Source organism: Garra rufa, chromosome 8 (genome assembly GCF_049309525.1).
Source record: "Garra rufa chromosome 8, GarRuf1.0, whole genome shotgun sequence".
Lineage (NCBI taxonomy): Eukaryota > Metazoa > Chordata > Actinopteri > Cypriniformes > Cyprinidae > Garra > Garra rufa.
Window position 1 is genome coordinate 2,461,368 of NC_133368.1, and position 16,803 is coordinate 2,478,170.

Below are 16,803 nucleotides of genomic sequence, written 5' to 3' on the forward strand. Positions count from 1 at the left end.
AGCAGGTGTCGAACCCAGGTCTCCAGCACAGGAGGCGGACGCACTAACAAGGAGGCTAAAGGCTGCAACCTCTAGTGTCTGTCGCTAGTGCGTCTCTTGAGATCGGGAGTGAGGTTTACCTGCACAGCACTTGCTAGCTGGCCTCCGTTACATAAACAGACTTTTTTAAAGAGCTTTTTATGCTTTTAATGACACAGAATAGCCAAGAACTGACACAAAATAATTGGGTGAAGAGAAGGGGGCGGGAGCAGCAAAACATTTCGAAACGAGAATCAAACTCAGGGCGCTTTGAGCGGAGTTACGCTATATATTGACGCACTAACCGCTAGGCTATCAGTGCCGACATAAAAAGCAGTTTTTCTATTCATGATAGAATAATCATGGCTGATAGCGAGATACGCAAACATAAAACAAAACCAAACTGGATGCAAGAACAGCTGTTACTTCTTGCCCAACGTAGGATATAATCAAATGAAAATTTGGAGCTGGGATAACCTCCAAGACTAAAAAAAAGTTGTGTGGGAATATGCGTGCATATGCAGAGTGAGTGTTTCTAAAAAGTTTAAGTTCTGAGGCAGATCGCCAGAAACAGCAATATTAGGAAGGTTAGGATATGATCTTGTGATTTAAGCCTGATTTAGGCTGATTTTTGTTCTTCTGCACCGCAAGCCTGCGCGCGCACATCACCAAATTCTGGCCCCTGTTCCTAAAAGATCTTAAGGATAAAAGTAGCCTTCTCGTAACTTAGCGATTTAGGAGAAAATCTTAAAAATAATGCTTAAAACAATCCTAAATTTAGGACTCCTACTTTTTTGCTCTAAGAGTATTTCACAAAGCGTTTTAGCACTAAAACTAGCTCCTAAATCTGTGAAATGTTAGGAGTAGTGGAGAGGACTCCTAAGTCACTAAGATCAAGTCCTAAAACTATCCTAAAATGGCTGTTGCCGGCTGTCTGCCTCGGAACAGAAGCATTTGAAGCATTGGATGATAATGAGCTTTTCAGAAGACGTGGTCTTAATCGCGAAGGTATTATGACTGTTTCAGAACAGCAACAAATAGAAACAACCGAATAACGCCACAGATCAAGGTTTTGACAATCCTCGAATGAATGAAGATACACGTTTAATTAGTGACACTTAGCCTGCATTTTAAAATCTTTATTTTAATATGGCAACATTTTTATTTTATTTCATAATAAAAATAAATAAATAAATAATAATAATAATAATAATAATAATAATAATATATATATATATATATATATCATAATATGATAGTGCACGTTACAATATTTCTATGAATAAATGTCTGACAGAGGCCCCTCCCCTATCAGCCAATCATTGTGTGCATAGTTAATAAGCATGTCGACATCATCCATAGTAACAAGGTCAACCCTGCCCTTACTTTTAGCTTAAGACTTCTCTCTATTCCTTAGTAAAAGTTTGTCTCAGCAGCTTTGTGGATAGGTTTTAAGAGAAAACTCTTAGCTAAAAACTTTTACTGCCATTTAGGAGAACTATTAGTGGTAAGATGAAATGTTTTGTAGTTACAGGCTCTGATTATGTGTACATAATGTATTGACATTAAACTCGTTTTTAACATGATAATTTTATTCTTACATGTATTTTAATAATATGTTATTAGCCTTGAGATAAATGAGGCAGTGAATAAATGCATAGATATGCAATAGCTATTAGTAAAATCCAATAGTCCAGTGGTAAAATGTTCATTAAATGAGTCAGAGGCTTTCAGTTCTAATCCACCATCACGCAACTTTTTTCATCCCTTAATAAAATTAAATATGTTCATTAGTGATCCTATATCAGAGACACATTTGTGTGTATTTTGTTTTGATTTTTAACCGTAATGAGTCAAGCGAGGGATTGAAGCGCTCGCGTGTGAACACTGAGCACGAGCCGCATTGAGAAAGTTCCGTCGCTAATTAACATCACAATGAACATTAAGCATGATTTCAGAAAAAAATACAGATTCCAGCGTCAGCACCTTGTTTAACAGAAAGGAATGTTTCATCAGCATTAGGTACGTCCGTGCCGCGAGATGTTCAAAAGAGTGGTAGGACAATATCGAGCTTTGCAAGTGTCCCACCCATCCCTCCCGTGAATTTTGCCTATGCAAATAAGTAATGTGAAACACCAACAAGCAATTATGAGAAATGTTTTTTATTACAGCAGTCTTCAACAGTAAAACCAACACAACAGTGTTAAAATGTTTCACAAACTTTTTGGCAAAAGTTTTTGTCCTTTCCAATACTGGTCACAATGAGTTTTTTACCATCGAACTATTTCTATGGTCACGCATTGATGGATTATAGATGTTTGTACAGGCGTACCTGTTCAGCCAAAACAGTTTTAAAAATTTTCGTGAGCAATGAGGTGATACGCAAACAGTTCACTCGAGAAGCCGTGCACACCGCCACGCGAAATGGGTGATTTCACAAACCCAAGCGAACTTGCTGACGCGTATAAATCAGTCTTTACGTTGCACAGATTTAGGAGCTAGTTAGCTAGTTTTAGTGCTAAAATGCTTTGTGAAATACTCTTAGAGCAAAAATTTAGGAGTCCTAAATTTAGTAAGACCTAAATTTAGGTACCAATCATACCCCTAGACCAACGAGCCTCTCGATGGCGTCCGGTCTTGAAGAAGACACATACGGCTGCAAAACCCCCCCCCCCAACATCCTTTCTGCTGGGTCTCCAGCAGATTGGACAGCCCTTCCAATCGAATGTTGACCAAAACTTGTCAGGAGGTGAGGCTCGATTCAACCCCAGCCAGAAAACAGGCCTCAAAGACCAAGGCGGGCTCGTCCGGGATTTGAACCCGGGACCTCTCGCACCCTAAGCGAGAATCATACCCCTAGACCAACAAGCCAACTAAATGCACAGTTCACTGTACTCCTGGAAAAGCAACTCCCCCGGTGCTCAGTGCTTTACTGCGCCCCTGGTAAAAAAAAGACCATTTTGGCACTTACCGGATCAACATTAAAACAGGCTTTAACGACTGAGCTTATCAGGGTAAGGGACTTGAGGCTCGATTCCAACCCAGACGGTTGCACTGCAGCGCCGCCCAACTATGGCAATGGTCGGATCGACTTATACAACTTCAGAAATCCGGGACCTCTCGTACCCGCTGTGCGCCGGTTTTCATTTATACTTCTGCATCATTGTCCACGTCGATGTGCAGTACACATGCGAACCGCTAGTCTGCAGTGTCCACGGGCATGATGCTTGTGTAAACCGAAGTACCACGGCAGAGGCCGAAGAAGAAGCCGTAGCTACGGTTCGAACCAGAAGTATAAATCAGACTTTACACTCTCCCAAATGAGCTATATTGACAATGCCACGTCTGGCAAGTGACCAGCGCTGTAAATGACATTGACACTGAAAAACCACAAGTAGGAAGATTTCAGTCCTACTTAATGATGCCTTGCAACCGAGCCAAAGCAAGCAGGATAGACAGCTACTCCTCCAAAAAAGTGTTTTCAAAGCTGCAGACAGGCTCGTCCAGGATTTGAACCAAGGAACTGTTGCACCTGAAGCAAGAATCACAACCCTAGACCAACAAGCCACACAAAGGAGGTATGGTCACTGAAATAGCTCAGATGGAACCGTCGTTCAGTGCAAACTCTCAAACCCATCAAGCTAAGCAGCCAACCAAGTTCAAATTGCAGATGAGGAACTGAGAAAAAGGGTCCGACTTAGATGTCAAAAGAAAGCCGGATCAATGGATGCAACTTTAAAAATCTAGGCTTAATGCGGGCTCGTCCGGGATTTGAACCCGGGACCTCTCGCACCCTAAGCGAGAATCATACCCCTAGACCAACGAGCCAACTAAATGCACAGTTCACTGTACTCCTGGAAAAGCAACTCTCCCGGTGCTCAGTGCTTTACTGCACCCCTGGTAAAAAAAAGACCATTTTGGCACTTACCGGATCAACATTAAAACAGGCTTTAACGACTGAGTCGGGCTCGTCCGGGATTTGAACCCGGGACCTCTCGCACCCGAAGCGAGAATCATACCCCTAGACCAACGAGCCATTCAAACAAACTCTTCACTGTGCTACCGGTAAAGAAAGCAGGATGCACAGATACACCTTAAAAGAGCACTTTTGAAGTTGCAGACGGGCTCGTTCGAGATTTGAAGCCGGGACCTCTCGCAACCTAAGTGAGAATCATAGCCCTTGACCAACGAGACTCCTAGGGGTGCAAAAACAAACCAAAAAAAACCTCCTATCTGCCACAGCTCCACCAGCTTGGGCTTCCCTTCCAGTCGAGTGTTGACCAAAGCTTATCAGGGTAAGGGACTTGAGGCTCGATTCCAACCCAGACGGTTGCACTGCAGCGCCGCCCAACTATGGCAATGGTCGGATCGACTTATACAACTCCAGAAATCCGGGACCTCTCGTACCCGCTGTGCGCCGGTTTTCATTTATACTTCTGCATCATTGTCCACGTCGACGTGCAGTACACATGCGAACCGCTAGTCTGCAGTGTCCACGGGCATGATGCTTGTGTAAACCGAAGTACCACGGCAGAGGCCGAAGAAGAAGCCGTAGCTACGGTTCGAACCAGAAGTATAAATCAGACTTTACACTCTCCCAAATGAGCTATATTGACAATGCCACGTCTGGCAAGTGACCAGCGCTGTAAATGACATTGACACTGAAAAACCACAAGTAGGAAGATTTCAGTCCTACTTAATGATGCATTGCAACTGAGCCAAAGCAAGCAGGATAGACAGCTACTCCTCCAAAAAAGTGTTTTCAAAGCTGCAGACAGGCTCGTCCAGGATTTGAACCAAGGAACTGTTGCACCTGAAGCAAGAATCACAACCCTAGACCAACAAGCCACACAAAGGAGGTATGGTCACTGAAATAGCTCAGATGGAACCGTCGTTCAGTGCAAACTCTCAAACCCATCAAGCTAAGCAGCCAACCAAGTTCAAATTGCAGATGAGGAACTGAGAAAAAGGGTCCGACTTAGATGTCAAAAGAAAGCCGGATCAATGGATGCAACTTTAAAAATCTAGGCTTAATGCGGGCTCGTCCGGGATTTGAACCCGGGACCTCTCGCACCCTAAGCGAGAATCATACCCCTAGACCAACGAGCCTCTCGATGGTGTCCAGTCTTGAAGAAGACACATACGGCTGCAAAACCCCCCCACATGCTTTCTGCTGGGTCTCCAGCAGATTGGACAGCCCTTCCAATCGAATGTTGACCAAAACTTGTCAGGACGTGAGGCTCGATTCAACCCCAGCCAGAAAACAGGCCTCAAAGACCAAGGCGGGCTCGTCCGGGATTTGAACCCGGGACCTCTCGCACTAAGCGAGAATCATACCCCTAGACCAACGAGCCAACTAAATGCACAGTTCACTGTACTCCTGGAAAAGCAACTCTCCCGGTGCTCAGTGCTTTACTGCACCCCTGGTAAAAAAAAAAGACCATTTTGGCACTTACCGGATCAACATTAAAACAGGCTTTAACGACTGAGTTGGGCTCGTCCGGGATTTGAACCCGGGACCTCTCGCACCCGAAGCGAGAATCATACCCCTAGACCAACGAGCCATTCAAACAAACTCTTCACTGTGCTCCCGGTAAAGAAAGCAGGATGCACAGATACACCTTAAAAGAGCACTTTTGAAGTTGCAGACGGGCTCGTTCGAGATTTGAAGCCGGGACCTCTCGCAACCTAAGTGAGAATCATAGCCCTTGACCAACGAGACTCCTAGGGGTGTGACGTCGTGAAGACGACACATATGGCTGCAAAAACAAACCAAAAAAACCTCCTATCTGCCACAGCTCCATCAGCTTGGGCTACCCTTCCAGTCGAGTGTTGACCAAAGCTTATCAGGGTAAGGGACTTGAGGCTCGATTCCAACCCAGACGGTTGCACTGCAGCGCCGCCCAACTATTGCAATGGTCGGATCGACTTATACAACTCCAGAAATCCGGGACCTCTCGTACCCGCTGTGCGCCGGTTTTCATTTATACTTCTGCATCATTGTCCACGTCGACGTGCAGTACACATGCGAACCGCTAGTCTGCAGTGTCCACGGGCATGATGCTTGTGTAAACCGAAGTACCACGGCAGAGGCCGAAGAAGAAGCCGTAGCTACGGTTCGAACCAGAAGTATAAATCAGATTTTACACTCTCCCAAATGAGCTATATTGACAATGCCACGTCTGGCAAGTGACCAGCGCTGTAAATGACATTGACACTGAAAAACCACAAGTAGGAAGATTTCAGTCCGACTTAATGATGCCTTGCAACCGAGCCAAAGCAAGCAGGATAGACAGCTACTCCTCCAAAAAAGTGTTTTCAAAGCAAAAGAAAGCCTTATCAATGGATGCAACTTTAAAAATCTAGGCTTAATGCGGGCTCGTCCGGGATTTGAACCCGGGACCTCTCGCACCCTAAGCGAGAATCATACCCCTAGACCAACGAGCCTCTCGATGGTGTCCAGTCTTGAAGAAGACACATACGGCTGCAAAACCCCCCCACATGCTTTCTGCTGGGTCTCCAGCAGATTGGACAGCCCTTCCAATCGAATGTTGACCAAAACTTGTCAGGACGTGAGGCTCGATTCAACCCCAGCCAGAAAACAGGCCTCAAAGACCAAGGCGGGCTCGTCCGGGATTTGAACCCGGGACCTCTCGCACCCTAAGCGAGAATCATACCCCTAGACCAACGAGCCAACTAAATGCACAGTTCACTGTACTCCTGGAAAAGCAACTCTCCCGGTGCTCAGTGCTTTACTGCACCCCTGGTAAAAAAAAGACCATTTTGGCACTTACCGGATCAACATTAAAACAGGCTTTAACGACTGAGTCGGGCTCGTCCGGGATTTGAACCCGGGACCTCTCGCACCCGAAGCGAGAATCATACCCCTAGACCAACGAGCCATTCAAACAAACTCTTCACTGTGCTACCGGTAAAGAAAGCAGGATGCACAGATACACCTTAAAAGAGCACTTTTGAAGTTGCAGACGGGCTCGTTCGAGATTTGAAGCCGGGACCTCTCGCAACCTAAGTGAGAATCATAGCCCTTGACCAACGAGACTCCTAGGGGTGCAAAAACAAACCAAAAAAAACCTCCTATCTGCCACAGCTCCACCAGCTTGGGCTTCCCTTCCAGTCGAGTGTTGACCAAAGCTTATCAGGATAAGGGACTTGAGGCTCGATTCCAACCCAGACGGTTGCACTGCAGCGCCGCCCAACTATGGCAATGGTCGGATCGACTTATACAACTCCAGAAATCCGGGACCTCTCGTACCCGCTGTGCGCCGGTTTTCATTTATACTTCTGCATCATTGTCCACGTCGACGTGCAGTACACATGCGAACCGCTAGTCTGCAGTGTCCACGGGCATGATGCTTGTGTAAACCGAAGTACCACGGCAGAGGCCGAAGAAGAAGCCGTAGCTACGGTTCGAACCAGAAGTATAAATCAGACTTTACACTCTCCCAAATGAGCTATATTGACAATGCCACGTCTGGCAAGTGACCAGCGCTGTAAATGACATTGACACTGAAAAACCACAAGTAGGAAGATTTCAGTCCTACTTAATGATGCATTGCAACTGAGCCAAAGCAAGCAGGATAGACAGCTACTCCTCCAAAAAAGTGTTTTCAAAGCTGCAGACAGGCTCGTCCAGGATTTGAACCAAGGAACTGTTGCACCTGAAGCAAGAATCACAACCCTAGACCAACAAGCCACACAAAGGAGGTATGGTCACTGAAATAGCTCAGATGGAACCGTCGTTCAGTGCAAACTCTCAAACCCATCAAGCTAAGCAGCCAACCAAGTTCAAATTGCAGATGAGGAACTGAGAAAAAGGGTCCGACTTAGATGTCAAAAGAAAGCCGGATCAATGGATGCAACTTTAAAAATCTAGGCTTAATGCGGGCTCGTCCGGGATTTGAACCCGGGACCTCTCGCACCCTAAGCGAGAATCATACCCCTAGACCAACGAGCCTCTCGATGGTGTCCAGTCTTGAAGAAGACACATACGGCTGCAAAACCCCCCCACATGCTTTCTGCTGGGTCTCCAGCAGATTGGACAGCCCTTCCAATCGAATGTTGACCAAAACTTGTCAGGACGTGAGGCTCGATTCAACCCCAGCCAGAAAACAGGCCTCAAAGACCAAGGCGGGCTCGTCCGGGATTTGAACCCGGGACCTCTCGCACCCTAAGCGAGAATCATACCCCTAGACCAACGAGCCAACTAAATGCACAGTTCACTGTACTCCTGGAAAAGCAACTCTCCCGGTGCTCAGTGCTTTACTGCACCCCTGGTAAAAAAAAAAGACCATTTTGGCACTTACCGGATCAACATTAAAACAGGCTTTAACGACTGAGTCGGGCTCGTCCGGGATTTGAACCCGGGACCTCTCGCACCCGAAGCGAGAATCATACCCCTAGACCAACGAGCCATTCAAACAAACTCTTCACTGTGCTCCCGGTAAAGAAAGCAGGATGCACAGATACACCTTAAAAGAGCACTTTTGAAGTTGCAGACGGGCTCGTTCGAGATTTGAAGCCGGGACCTCTCGCAACCTAAGTGAGAATCATAGCCCTTGACCAACGAGACTCCTAGGGGTGTGACGTCGTGAAGACGACACATATGGCTGCAAAAACAAACCAAAAAAACCTCCTATCTGCCACAGCTCCATCAGCTTGGGCTACCCTTCCAGTCGAGTGTTGACCAAAGCTTATCAGGGTAAGGGACTTGAGGCTCGATTCCAACCCAGACGGTTGCACTGCAGCGCCGCCCAACTATTGCAATGGTCGGATCGACTTATACAACTCCAGAAATCCGGGACCTCTCGTACCCGCTGTGCGCCGGTTTTCATTTATACTTCTGCATCATTGTCCACGTCGACGTGCAGTACACATGCGAACCGCTAGTCTGCAGTGTCCACGGGCATGATGCTTGTGTAAACCGAAGTACCACGGCAGAGGCCGAAGAAGAAGCCGTAGCTACGGTTCGAACCAGAAGTATAAATCAGATTTTACACTCTCCCAAATGAGCTATATTGACAATGCCACGTCTGGCAAGTGACCAGCGCTGTAAATGACATTGACACTGAAAAACCACAAGTAGGAAGATTTCAGTCCGACTTAATGATGCCTTGCAACCGAGCCAAAGCAAGCAGGATAGACAGCTACTCCTCCAAAAAAGTGTTTTCAAAGCAAAAGAAAGCCTTATCAATGGATGCAACTTTAAAAATCTAGGCTTAATGCGGGCTCGTCCGGGATTTGAACCCGGGACCTCTCGCACCCTAAGCGAGAATCATACCCCTAGACCAACGAGCCTCTCGATGGTGTCCAGTCTTGAAGAAGACACATACGGCTGCAAAACCCCCCCACATGCTTTCTGCTGGGTCTCCAGCAGATTGGACAGCCCTTCCAATCGAATGTTGACCAAAACTTGTCAGGACGTGAGGCTCGATTCAACCCCAGCCAGAAAACAGGCCTCAAAGACCAAGGCGGGCTCGTCCGGGATTTGAACCCGGGACCTCTCGCACCCTAAGCGAGAATCATACCCCTAGACCAACGAGCCAACTAAATGCACAGTTCACTGTACTCCTGGAAAAGCAACTCTCCCGGTGCTCAGTGCTTTACTGCGCCCCTGGTAAAAAAAAGACCATTTTGGCACTTACCGGATCAACATTAAAACAGGCTTTAACGACTGAGTCGGGCTCGTCCGGGATTTGAACCCGGGACCTCTCGCACCCTAAGCGAGAATCATACCCCTAGACCAACGAGCCATTAAAACAAACTCTTCACTGTGCTCCCGGTAAAGAAAGCAGGATGCACAGATACACCTTAAAAGAGCACTTTTGAAGTTGCAGACGGGCTCGTTCGAGATTTGAAGCCGGGACCTCTCGCAACCTAAGTGAGAATCATAGCCCTTGACCACCGAGACTCCTAGGGGTGTGACGTCGTGAAGACGACACATATGGCTGCAAAAACAAACCAAAAAAACCCTCCTATCTGCCAAAGCTCCACCAGCTTGGGCTTCCCTTCCAGTCGAGTGTTGACCAAAGCTTATCAGGGTAAGGGACTTGAGGCTCGATTCCAACCCAGACGGTTGCACTGCAGCGCCGCCCAACTATGGCAATGGTCGGATCGACTTATACAACTTCAGAAATCCGGGACCTCTCGTACCCGCTGTGCGCCGGTTTTCATTTATACTTCTGCATCATTGTCCACGTCGACGTGCAGTACACATGCGAACCGCTAGTCTGCAGTGTCCACGGGCATGATGCTTGTGTAAACCGAAGTACCACGGCAGAGGCCGAAGAAGAAGCCGTAGCTACGGTTCGAACCAGAAGTATAAATCAGACTTTACACTCTCCCAAATGAGCTATATTGACAATGCCACGTCTGGCAAGTGACCAGCGCTGTAAATGACATTGACACTGAAAAACCACAAGTAGGAAGATTTCAGTCCTACTTAATGATGCCTTGCAACCGAGCCAAAGCAAGCAGGATAGACAGCTACTCCTCCAAAAAAGTGTTTTCAAAGCTGCAGACAGGCTCGTCCAGGATTTGAACCAAGGAACTGTTGCACCTGAAGCAAGAATCACAACCCTAGACCAACAAGCCACACAAAGGAGGTATGGTCACTGAAATAGCTCAGATGGAACCGTCGTTCAGTGCAAACTCTCAAACCCATCAAGCTAAGCAGCCAACCAAGTTCAAATTGCAGATGAGGAACTGAGAAAAAGGGTCCGACTTAGATGTCAAAAGAAAGCCGGATCAATGGATGCAACTTTAAAAATCTAGGCTTAATGCGGGCTCGTCCGGGATTTGAACCCGGGACCTCTCGCACCCTAAGCGAGAATCATACCCCTAGACCAACAAGCCTCTCGATGGTGTCCAGTCTTGAAGAAGACACATCCTTTCTGCTGGGTCTCCAGCAGATTGGACAGCCCTTCCAATCGAATGTTGACCAAAACTTGTCAGGAGGTGAGGCTCGATTCAACCCCAGCCAGAAAACCGGCCTCAAAGACCAAGGCGGGCTCGTCCGGGATTTGAACCCGGGACCTCTCGCACCCTAAGCGAGAATCATACCCCTAGACCAACGAGCCAACTAAATGCACAGTTCACTGTACTCCTGGAAAAGCAATGGATGCAACTTTAAAACTTTAAAAATCTAGGCTTAATGCGGGCTCATCCGGGATTTGAACCCGGGACCTCTCGCACCCTAAGCGAGAATCATACCCCTAGACCAACAAGCCTCTCGATGGTGTCCACTCTTGAAGAAGACACATACGGCTGCAAAACCCCCCCACATGCTTTCTGCTGGGTCTCCAGCAGATTGGACAGCCCTTCCAATCGAATGTTGACCAAAACTTGTCAGGACGTGAGGCTCGATTCAACCCCAGCCAGAAAACAGGCCTCAAAGACCAAGGCAGGCTCGTCCGGGATTTGAACCCGGGACCTCTCGCACCCTAAGCGAGAATCATACCCCTAGACCAACGAGCCAACTAAATGCACAGTTCACTGTACTCCTGGAAAAGCAACTCTCCCGGTGCTCAGTGCTTTACTGCACCCCTGGTAAAAAAAAGACCATTTTGGCACTTACCGGATCAACATTAAAACAGGCTTTAACGACTGAGTCGGGCTCGTCCGGGATTTGAACCCGGGACCTCTCGCACCCGAAGCGAGAATCATACCCCTAGACCAACGAGCCATTTTTTTTTTTTTTTTTTTTTTTTTTTTATTTAAAAAAACATATTACATCACAAAAAGTACAAAATACATTTCACATTTTTTACATATTCAGATATGTACATTAATTCATTCATATTTCTGCCATTTCCATTGCAAACTATTTTCTGAATACTCTACCAATGTGTTTCCTTTTACAAACGTTTCAATAAAATCATCCTCTCTGTCACTCATTAGAAAATATTTCCATATTAAATTCACAGAGTTTTCCATTTTGTTTTTAAACAAAACCCATACATCAACTTTCCTTTTTTCATATTTTGATACATTTCTTCTTAGCCATATTACATTCTTTGCAATTGTTGTCAATAAAGTAAAGACATTCACATTACAACCTTTACCATTGTACCCAAATAAAACCATTTTTTCCCAAGCATTTTGTGTCATATTCTCATTATATTTTTCTTTCAGCATGGATTTTACAATTTTTTTCATTCTTCCCATAAAATCATCCAATTCTTCACAATAAAAAAATAGATGTAATAGACCTTCATCACTTTTCATGCATACCTTACACCTTGCATCTTTTTCTATCCCAATTTTACACAACCTCATTTCTGTTAAAATACCATTATGTCTTAATAAGAAATTAAAATCTTCTAAAATTGGATCCATATATTTCATTCCCACATTTTTCCAAATATCTATTTCATCTACATCATATCTTTCTTTCCAATAGCTGTTTGCCACAGGTTTAGCAAAAGCCCTTTCCCTAAAAACCAAATAAAAATCTTTTACTTTACATTCAAAAAAACACTTATTTTCACCATTTGTCTTTTTTAAATATAGCTCAGGCATGCCTTCATTCTCATCCTTTTCATTTTTTTCAATCCTTTCCACCCATCCTTTTGGTATTGCTTTCTTTAATTCATCGAACTGTTTTATCAGTGTTCCTTTTGTCACATTCCTTTCTATTTCAAAAATTGCATCCATAATTGCTTGTACTGGAAGATAACCATTTATTACTTCATATAAAATGTCTTTGACTTGTCTTACTCCTCCATCCCACCATTTCTTATAGTAAATTACATTCCCTTCATTTGTAACATTCGAGTTTAAAAACAGAGGTTGTTCTAACAGTTGCATTCTTCCTTTTGGTAAAATTAATACTTTATCTAAGAAAGATGACCAGGTTTCTAAAACTTCTTTATAAAAATTTGGTAGACCCATTAACATATATTTTTTTGTCTTCATCCACAGTGCGTTCCATCCCATGCTAAAATTACTAAATTTCTTTAAAAAATATTCCATTACATTTTTCCACATTGCCTTTCTCTTAACATCCATAAACCTTTTCACCAATTTAACTCTTAATGTTTTCATTCTTAACATTGGATCTAATAGCCCTAGTCCTCCTACATCAGTTCCACCAATAAGCGTATCATATGCAATTTTTGCTCTTCCCTTTCTCCATAAAAAATTTAAAACACTTTCTTTTATTCTTTTAAAAAACTCATAAGGCAATGGAGTTACACTCAGCACATACCAAATCTTAGAAAGCATTAAAGCATTTATCACTAATACCTTTCCCTTTAATGTTAAATTTCTTAATTTCCAAAATCTCAATCTTTGTTCCATTCCTTTTAATGCTCCCTCCCAATTAAAAACATCAGCTTTATTAAAATCCATACCCATCCAAATTCCTAAAAGTTTTATATGTTCTCCTTCTTCTTTAAAATGCATGTGCTGAGGTAATGTTTCCACATTCCCAATTCTCATACACAAGCTCTTTTCAATATTGACCTTAGCTCCAGACCCTTTACAATATTTCTCCACAATCCCCATTGCCTTAACAACACTTTGAATGTCTTCAACCAACAATGTTGTGTCATCTGCGTATTGGTAGATTGGCTCCTGTATATTACTTCCCTCTATTCTAATACCCTTTATCTCTGTATCTGCTTTTATTGCTAATCCCAAAGGTTCTGCTACTAGTGAATAAAGTAAAGCAGATAAAGATAAATGACACTGACACTGAAAACCACAAGTAGGAAGATTTCAGTCCTACTTAATGATGCCTTGCAAACGAGCCAAAGCAAGCAGGATAGACAGCTACTCCTCCAAAAAAGTGTTTTCAAAGCTGCAGACAGGTTCGTCCAGGATTTGAACCAAGGAACTGTTGCACCTGAAGCAAGAATCACAACCCTAGACCAACAAGCCACACAAAGGAGGTATGGTCACTGAAATAGCTCAGATGGAACCGTCGTTCAGTGCAAACTCTCAAACCCATCAAGCTAAGCAGCCAACCAAGTTCAAATTGCAGATGAGGAACTGAGAAAAAGGGTCCGACTTAGATGTCAAAAGAAAGCCGGATCAATGGATGCAACTTTAAAAATCTAGGCTTAATGCGGGCTAGTCCGGGATTTGAACCCGGGACCTCTCGCACTCTAAGCGAGAATCATACCCCTAGACCAACGAGCCAACTAAATGCACAGTTCACTGTACTCCTGGAAAAGCAACTCTCCCGGTGCTCAGTGCTTTACTGCACCCCTGGTAAAAAAAAGACCATTTTGGCACTTACCGGATCAACATTAAAACAGGCTTTAACGACTGAGTCGGGCTCGTCCGGGATTTGAACCCGGGACCTCTCGCACCCGAAGCGAGTATCATACCCCTAGACCAACGAGCCATTCAAACAAACTCTTCACTGTGCTCCCGGTAAAGAAAGCAGGATGCACAGATACACCTTAAAAGAGCACTTTTGAAGTTGCAGACGGGCTCGTTCGAGATTTGAAGCCGGGACCTCTCGCAACCTAAGTGAGAATCATAGCCCTTGACCAACGAGACTCCTAGGGGTGCAAAAACAAACCAAAAAAAACCTCCTATCTGCCACAGCTCCACCAGCTTGGGCTTCCCTTCCAGTCGAGTGTTGACCAAAGCTTATCAGGGTAAGGGACTTGAGGCTCGATTCCAACCCAGACGGTTGCACTGCAGCGCCGCCCAACTATGGCAATGGTCGGATCGACTTATACAACTCCAGAAATCCGGGACCTCTCGTACCCGCTGTGCGCCGGTTTTCATTTATACTTCTGCATCATTGTCCACGTCGACGTGCAGTACACATGCGAACCGCTAGTCTGCAGTGTCCACGGGCATGATGCTTGTGTAAACCGAAGTACCACGGCAGAGGCCGAAGAAGAAGCCGTAGCTACGGTTCGAACCAGAAGTATAAATCAGACTTTACACTCTCCCAAATGAGCTATATTGACAATGCCACGTCTGGCAAGTGACCAGCGCTGTAAATGACATTGACACTGAAAAACCACAAGTAGGAAGATTTCAGTCCTACTTAATGATGCATTGCAACTGAGCCAAAGCAAGCAGGATAGACAGCTACTCCTCCAAAAAAGTGTTTTCAAAGCTGCAGACAGGCTCGTCCAGGATTTGAACCAAGGAACTGTTGCACCTGAAGCAAGAATCACAACCCTAGACCAACAAGCCACACAAAGGAGGTATGGTCACTGAAATAGCTCAGATGGAACCGTCGTTCAGTGCAAACTCTCAAACCCATCAAGCTAAGCAGCCAACCAAGTTCAAATTGCAGATGAGGAACTGAGAAAAAGGGTCCGACTTAGATGTCAAAAGAAAGCCGGATCAATGGATGCAACTTTAAAAATCTAGGCTTAATGCGGGCTCGTCCGGGATTTGAACCCGGGACCTCTCGCACCCTAAGCGAGAATCATACCCCTAGACCAACGAGCCTCTCGATGGTGTCCACTCTTGAAGAAGACACATACGGCTGCAAAACCCCCCCACATGCTTTCTGCTGGGTCTCCAGCAGATTGGACAGCCCTTCCAATCGAATGTTGACCAAAACTTGTCAGGACGTGAGGCTCGATTCAACCCCAGCCAGAAAACAGGCCTCAAAGACCAAGGCGGGGTCGTCCGGGATTTGAACCCGGAACCTCTCGCACATTAAGCGAGAATCATACCCCTAGACCAACGAGCCAACTAAATGCACAGTTCACTGTACTCCTGGAAAAGCAACTCTCCCGGTGCTCAGTGCTTTACTGCACCCCTGGTAAAAAAAAGACCATTTTGGCACTTACCGGATCAACATTAAAACAGGCTTTAACGACTGAGTCGGGCTCGTCCGGGATTTGAACCCGGGACCTCTCGCACCCGAAGCGAGAATCATACCCCTAGACCAACGAGCCATTCAAACAAATGAGCTATATTGACAATGCCACGTCTGGCAAGTGACCAGCGCTGTAAATGACATTGACACTGAAAAACCACAAGTAGGAAGATTTCAGTCCTACTTAATGATGCCTTGCAACCGAGCCAAAGCAAGCAGGATAGACAGCTACTCCTCCAAAAAAGTGTTTTCAAAGCTGCAGACAGGCTCGTCCAGGATTTGAACCAAGGAACTGTTGCACCTGAAGCAAGAATCACAACCCTAGACCAACAAGCCACACAAAGGAGGTATGGTCACTGAAATAGCTCAGATGGAACCGTCGTTCAGTGCAAACTCTCAAACCCATCAAGCTAAGCAGCCAACCAAGTTCAAATTGCAGATGAGGAACTGAGAAAAAGGGTCCGACTTAGATGTCAAAAGAAAGCCGGATCAATGGATGCAACTTTAAAAATCTAGGCTTAATGCGGGCTCGTCCGGGATTTGAACCCGGGACCTCTCGCACCCTAAGCGAGAATCATACCCCTAGACCAACGAGCCTCTCGATGGTGTCCAGTCTTGAAGAAGACACATACGGCTGCAAAACCCCCCCACATGCTTTCTGCTGGGTCTCCAGCAGATTGGACAGCCCTTCCAATCGAATGTTGACCAAAACTTGTCAGGACGTGAGGCTCGATTCAACCCCAGCCAGAAAACAGGCCTCAAAGACCAAGGCGGGCTCGTCCGGGATTTGAACCCGGGACCTCTCGCACCCTAAGCGAGAATCATACCCCTAGACCAACGAGCCAACTAAATGCACAGTTCACTGTACTCCTGGAAAAGCAACTCTCCCGGTGCTCAGTGCTTTACTGCACCCCTGGTAAAAAAAAAGACCATTTTGGCACTTACCGGATCAACATTAAAACAGGCTT

The 16,803-nt window shown here is 45.4% G+C and overlaps 26 non-coding genes across 26 annotated transcripts; all 26 read right to left on the reverse strand.

Annotated features, from left to right (window-relative positions):
* Positions 1-2,817: 2,817 nt before the first annotated feature.
* On the reverse strand, positions 2,818-2,889 carry trnap-agg (transfer RNA proline (anticodon AGG)). Its single transcript has one exon. It is a non-coding gene; the product is annotated as a tRNA-Pro (tRNA).
* Positions 2,890-3,774: 885 nt separating this feature from the next.
* trnap-agg (transfer RNA proline (anticodon AGG)) lies at positions 3,775-3,846 on the reverse strand. Its single transcript has one exon. It is a non-coding gene; the product is annotated as a tRNA-Pro (tRNA).
* Positions 3,847-3,982: 136 nt separating this feature from the next.
* Positions 3,983-4,054, reverse strand: trnap-cgg (transfer RNA proline (anticodon CGG)). The gene has a single exon. It is a non-coding gene; the product is annotated as a tRNA-Pro (tRNA).
* Positions 4,055-5,055: 1,001 nt separating this feature from the next.
* On the reverse strand, positions 5,056-5,127 carry trnap-agg (transfer RNA proline (anticodon AGG)). The gene has a single exon. It is a non-coding gene; the product is annotated as a tRNA-Pro (tRNA).
* A 175-nt stretch (positions 5,128-5,302) lies between these two features.
* On the reverse strand, positions 5,303-5,372 carry trnal-uag (transfer RNA leucine (anticodon UAG)). The gene has a single exon. It is a non-coding gene; the product is annotated as a tRNA-Leu (tRNA).
* Positions 5,373-5,510: 138 nt separating this feature from the next.
* On the reverse strand, positions 5,511-5,582 carry trnap-cgg (transfer RNA proline (anticodon CGG)). Its single transcript has one exon. It is a non-coding gene; the product is annotated as a tRNA-Pro (tRNA).
* An 811-nt stretch (positions 5,583-6,393) lies between these two features.
* Positions 6,394-6,465, reverse strand: trnap-agg (transfer RNA proline (anticodon AGG)). The gene has a single exon. It is a non-coding gene; the product is annotated as a tRNA-Pro (tRNA).
* A 175-nt stretch (positions 6,466-6,640) lies between these two features.
* Positions 6,641-6,712, reverse strand: trnap-agg (transfer RNA proline (anticodon AGG)). Its single transcript has one exon. It is a non-coding gene; the product is annotated as a tRNA-Pro (tRNA).
* A 136-nt stretch (positions 6,713-6,848) lies between these two features.
* On the reverse strand, positions 6,849-6,920 carry trnap-cgg (transfer RNA proline (anticodon CGG)). Its single transcript has one exon. It is a non-coding gene; the product is annotated as a tRNA-Pro (tRNA).
* A 1,001-nt stretch (positions 6,921-7,921) lies between these two features.
* trnap-agg (transfer RNA proline (anticodon AGG)) lies at positions 7,922-7,993 on the reverse strand. The gene has a single exon. It is a non-coding gene; the product is annotated as a tRNA-Pro (tRNA).
* Positions 7,994-8,168: 175 nt separating this feature from the next.
* Positions 8,169-8,240, reverse strand: trnap-agg (transfer RNA proline (anticodon AGG)). Its single transcript has one exon. It is a non-coding gene; the product is annotated as a tRNA-Pro (tRNA).
* Positions 8,241-8,378: 138 nt separating this feature from the next.
* Positions 8,379-8,450, reverse strand: trnap-cgg (transfer RNA proline (anticodon CGG)). Its single transcript has one exon. It is a non-coding gene; the product is annotated as a tRNA-Pro (tRNA).
* Positions 8,451-9,261: 811 nt separating this feature from the next.
* Positions 9,262-9,333, reverse strand: trnap-agg (transfer RNA proline (anticodon AGG)). The gene has a single exon. It is a non-coding gene; the product is annotated as a tRNA-Pro (tRNA).
* Positions 9,334-9,508: 175 nt separating this feature from the next.
* Positions 9,509-9,580, reverse strand: trnap-agg (transfer RNA proline (anticodon AGG)). The gene has a single exon. It is a non-coding gene; the product is annotated as a tRNA-Pro (tRNA).
* A 136-nt stretch (positions 9,581-9,716) lies between these two features.
* Positions 9,717-9,788, reverse strand: trnap-agg (transfer RNA proline (anticodon AGG)). The gene has a single exon. It is a non-coding gene; the product is annotated as a tRNA-Pro (tRNA).
* Positions 9,789-10,818: 1,030 nt separating this feature from the next.
* trnap-agg (transfer RNA proline (anticodon AGG)) lies at positions 10,819-10,890 on the reverse strand. Its single transcript has one exon. It is a non-coding gene; the product is annotated as a tRNA-Pro (tRNA).
* Positions 10,891-11,042: 152 nt separating this feature from the next.
* trnap-agg (transfer RNA proline (anticodon AGG)) lies at positions 11,043-11,114 on the reverse strand. The gene has a single exon. It is a non-coding gene; the product is annotated as a tRNA-Pro (tRNA).
* Positions 11,115-11,192: 78 nt separating this feature from the next.
* On the reverse strand, positions 11,193-11,264 carry trnap-agg (transfer RNA proline (anticodon AGG)). Its single transcript has one exon. It is a non-coding gene; the product is annotated as a tRNA-Pro (tRNA).
* A 175-nt stretch (positions 11,265-11,439) lies between these two features.
* Positions 11,440-11,511, reverse strand: trnap-agg (transfer RNA proline (anticodon AGG)). The gene has a single exon. It is a non-coding gene; the product is annotated as a tRNA-Pro (tRNA).
* A 136-nt stretch (positions 11,512-11,647) lies between these two features.
* On the reverse strand, positions 11,648-11,719 carry trnap-cgg (transfer RNA proline (anticodon CGG)). The gene has a single exon. It is a non-coding gene; the product is annotated as a tRNA-Pro (tRNA).
* A 2,595-nt stretch (positions 11,720-14,314) lies between these two features.
* trnap-cgg (transfer RNA proline (anticodon CGG)) lies at positions 14,315-14,386 on the reverse strand. Its single transcript has one exon. It is a non-coding gene; the product is annotated as a tRNA-Pro (tRNA).
* A 1,001-nt stretch (positions 14,387-15,387) lies between these two features.
* Positions 15,388-15,459, reverse strand: trnap-agg (transfer RNA proline (anticodon AGG)). Its single transcript has one exon. It is a non-coding gene; the product is annotated as a tRNA-Pro (tRNA).
* A 175-nt stretch (positions 15,460-15,634) lies between these two features.
* trnai-aau (transfer RNA isoleucine (anticodon AAU)) lies at positions 15,635-15,706 on the reverse strand. Its single transcript has one exon. It is a non-coding gene; the product is annotated as a tRNA-Ile (tRNA).
* A 136-nt stretch (positions 15,707-15,842) lies between these two features.
* trnap-cgg (transfer RNA proline (anticodon CGG)) lies at positions 15,843-15,914 on the reverse strand. Its single transcript has one exon. It is a non-coding gene; the product is annotated as a tRNA-Pro (tRNA).
* A 446-nt stretch (positions 15,915-16,360) lies between these two features.
* On the reverse strand, positions 16,361-16,432 carry trnap-agg (transfer RNA proline (anticodon AGG)). The gene has a single exon. It is a non-coding gene; the product is annotated as a tRNA-Pro (tRNA).
* A 175-nt stretch (positions 16,433-16,607) lies between these two features.
* Positions 16,608-16,679, reverse strand: trnap-agg (transfer RNA proline (anticodon AGG)). Its single transcript has one exon. It is a non-coding gene; the product is annotated as a tRNA-Pro (tRNA).
* Between the last annotated feature and the right edge of the window lie 124 nt (positions 16,680-16,803).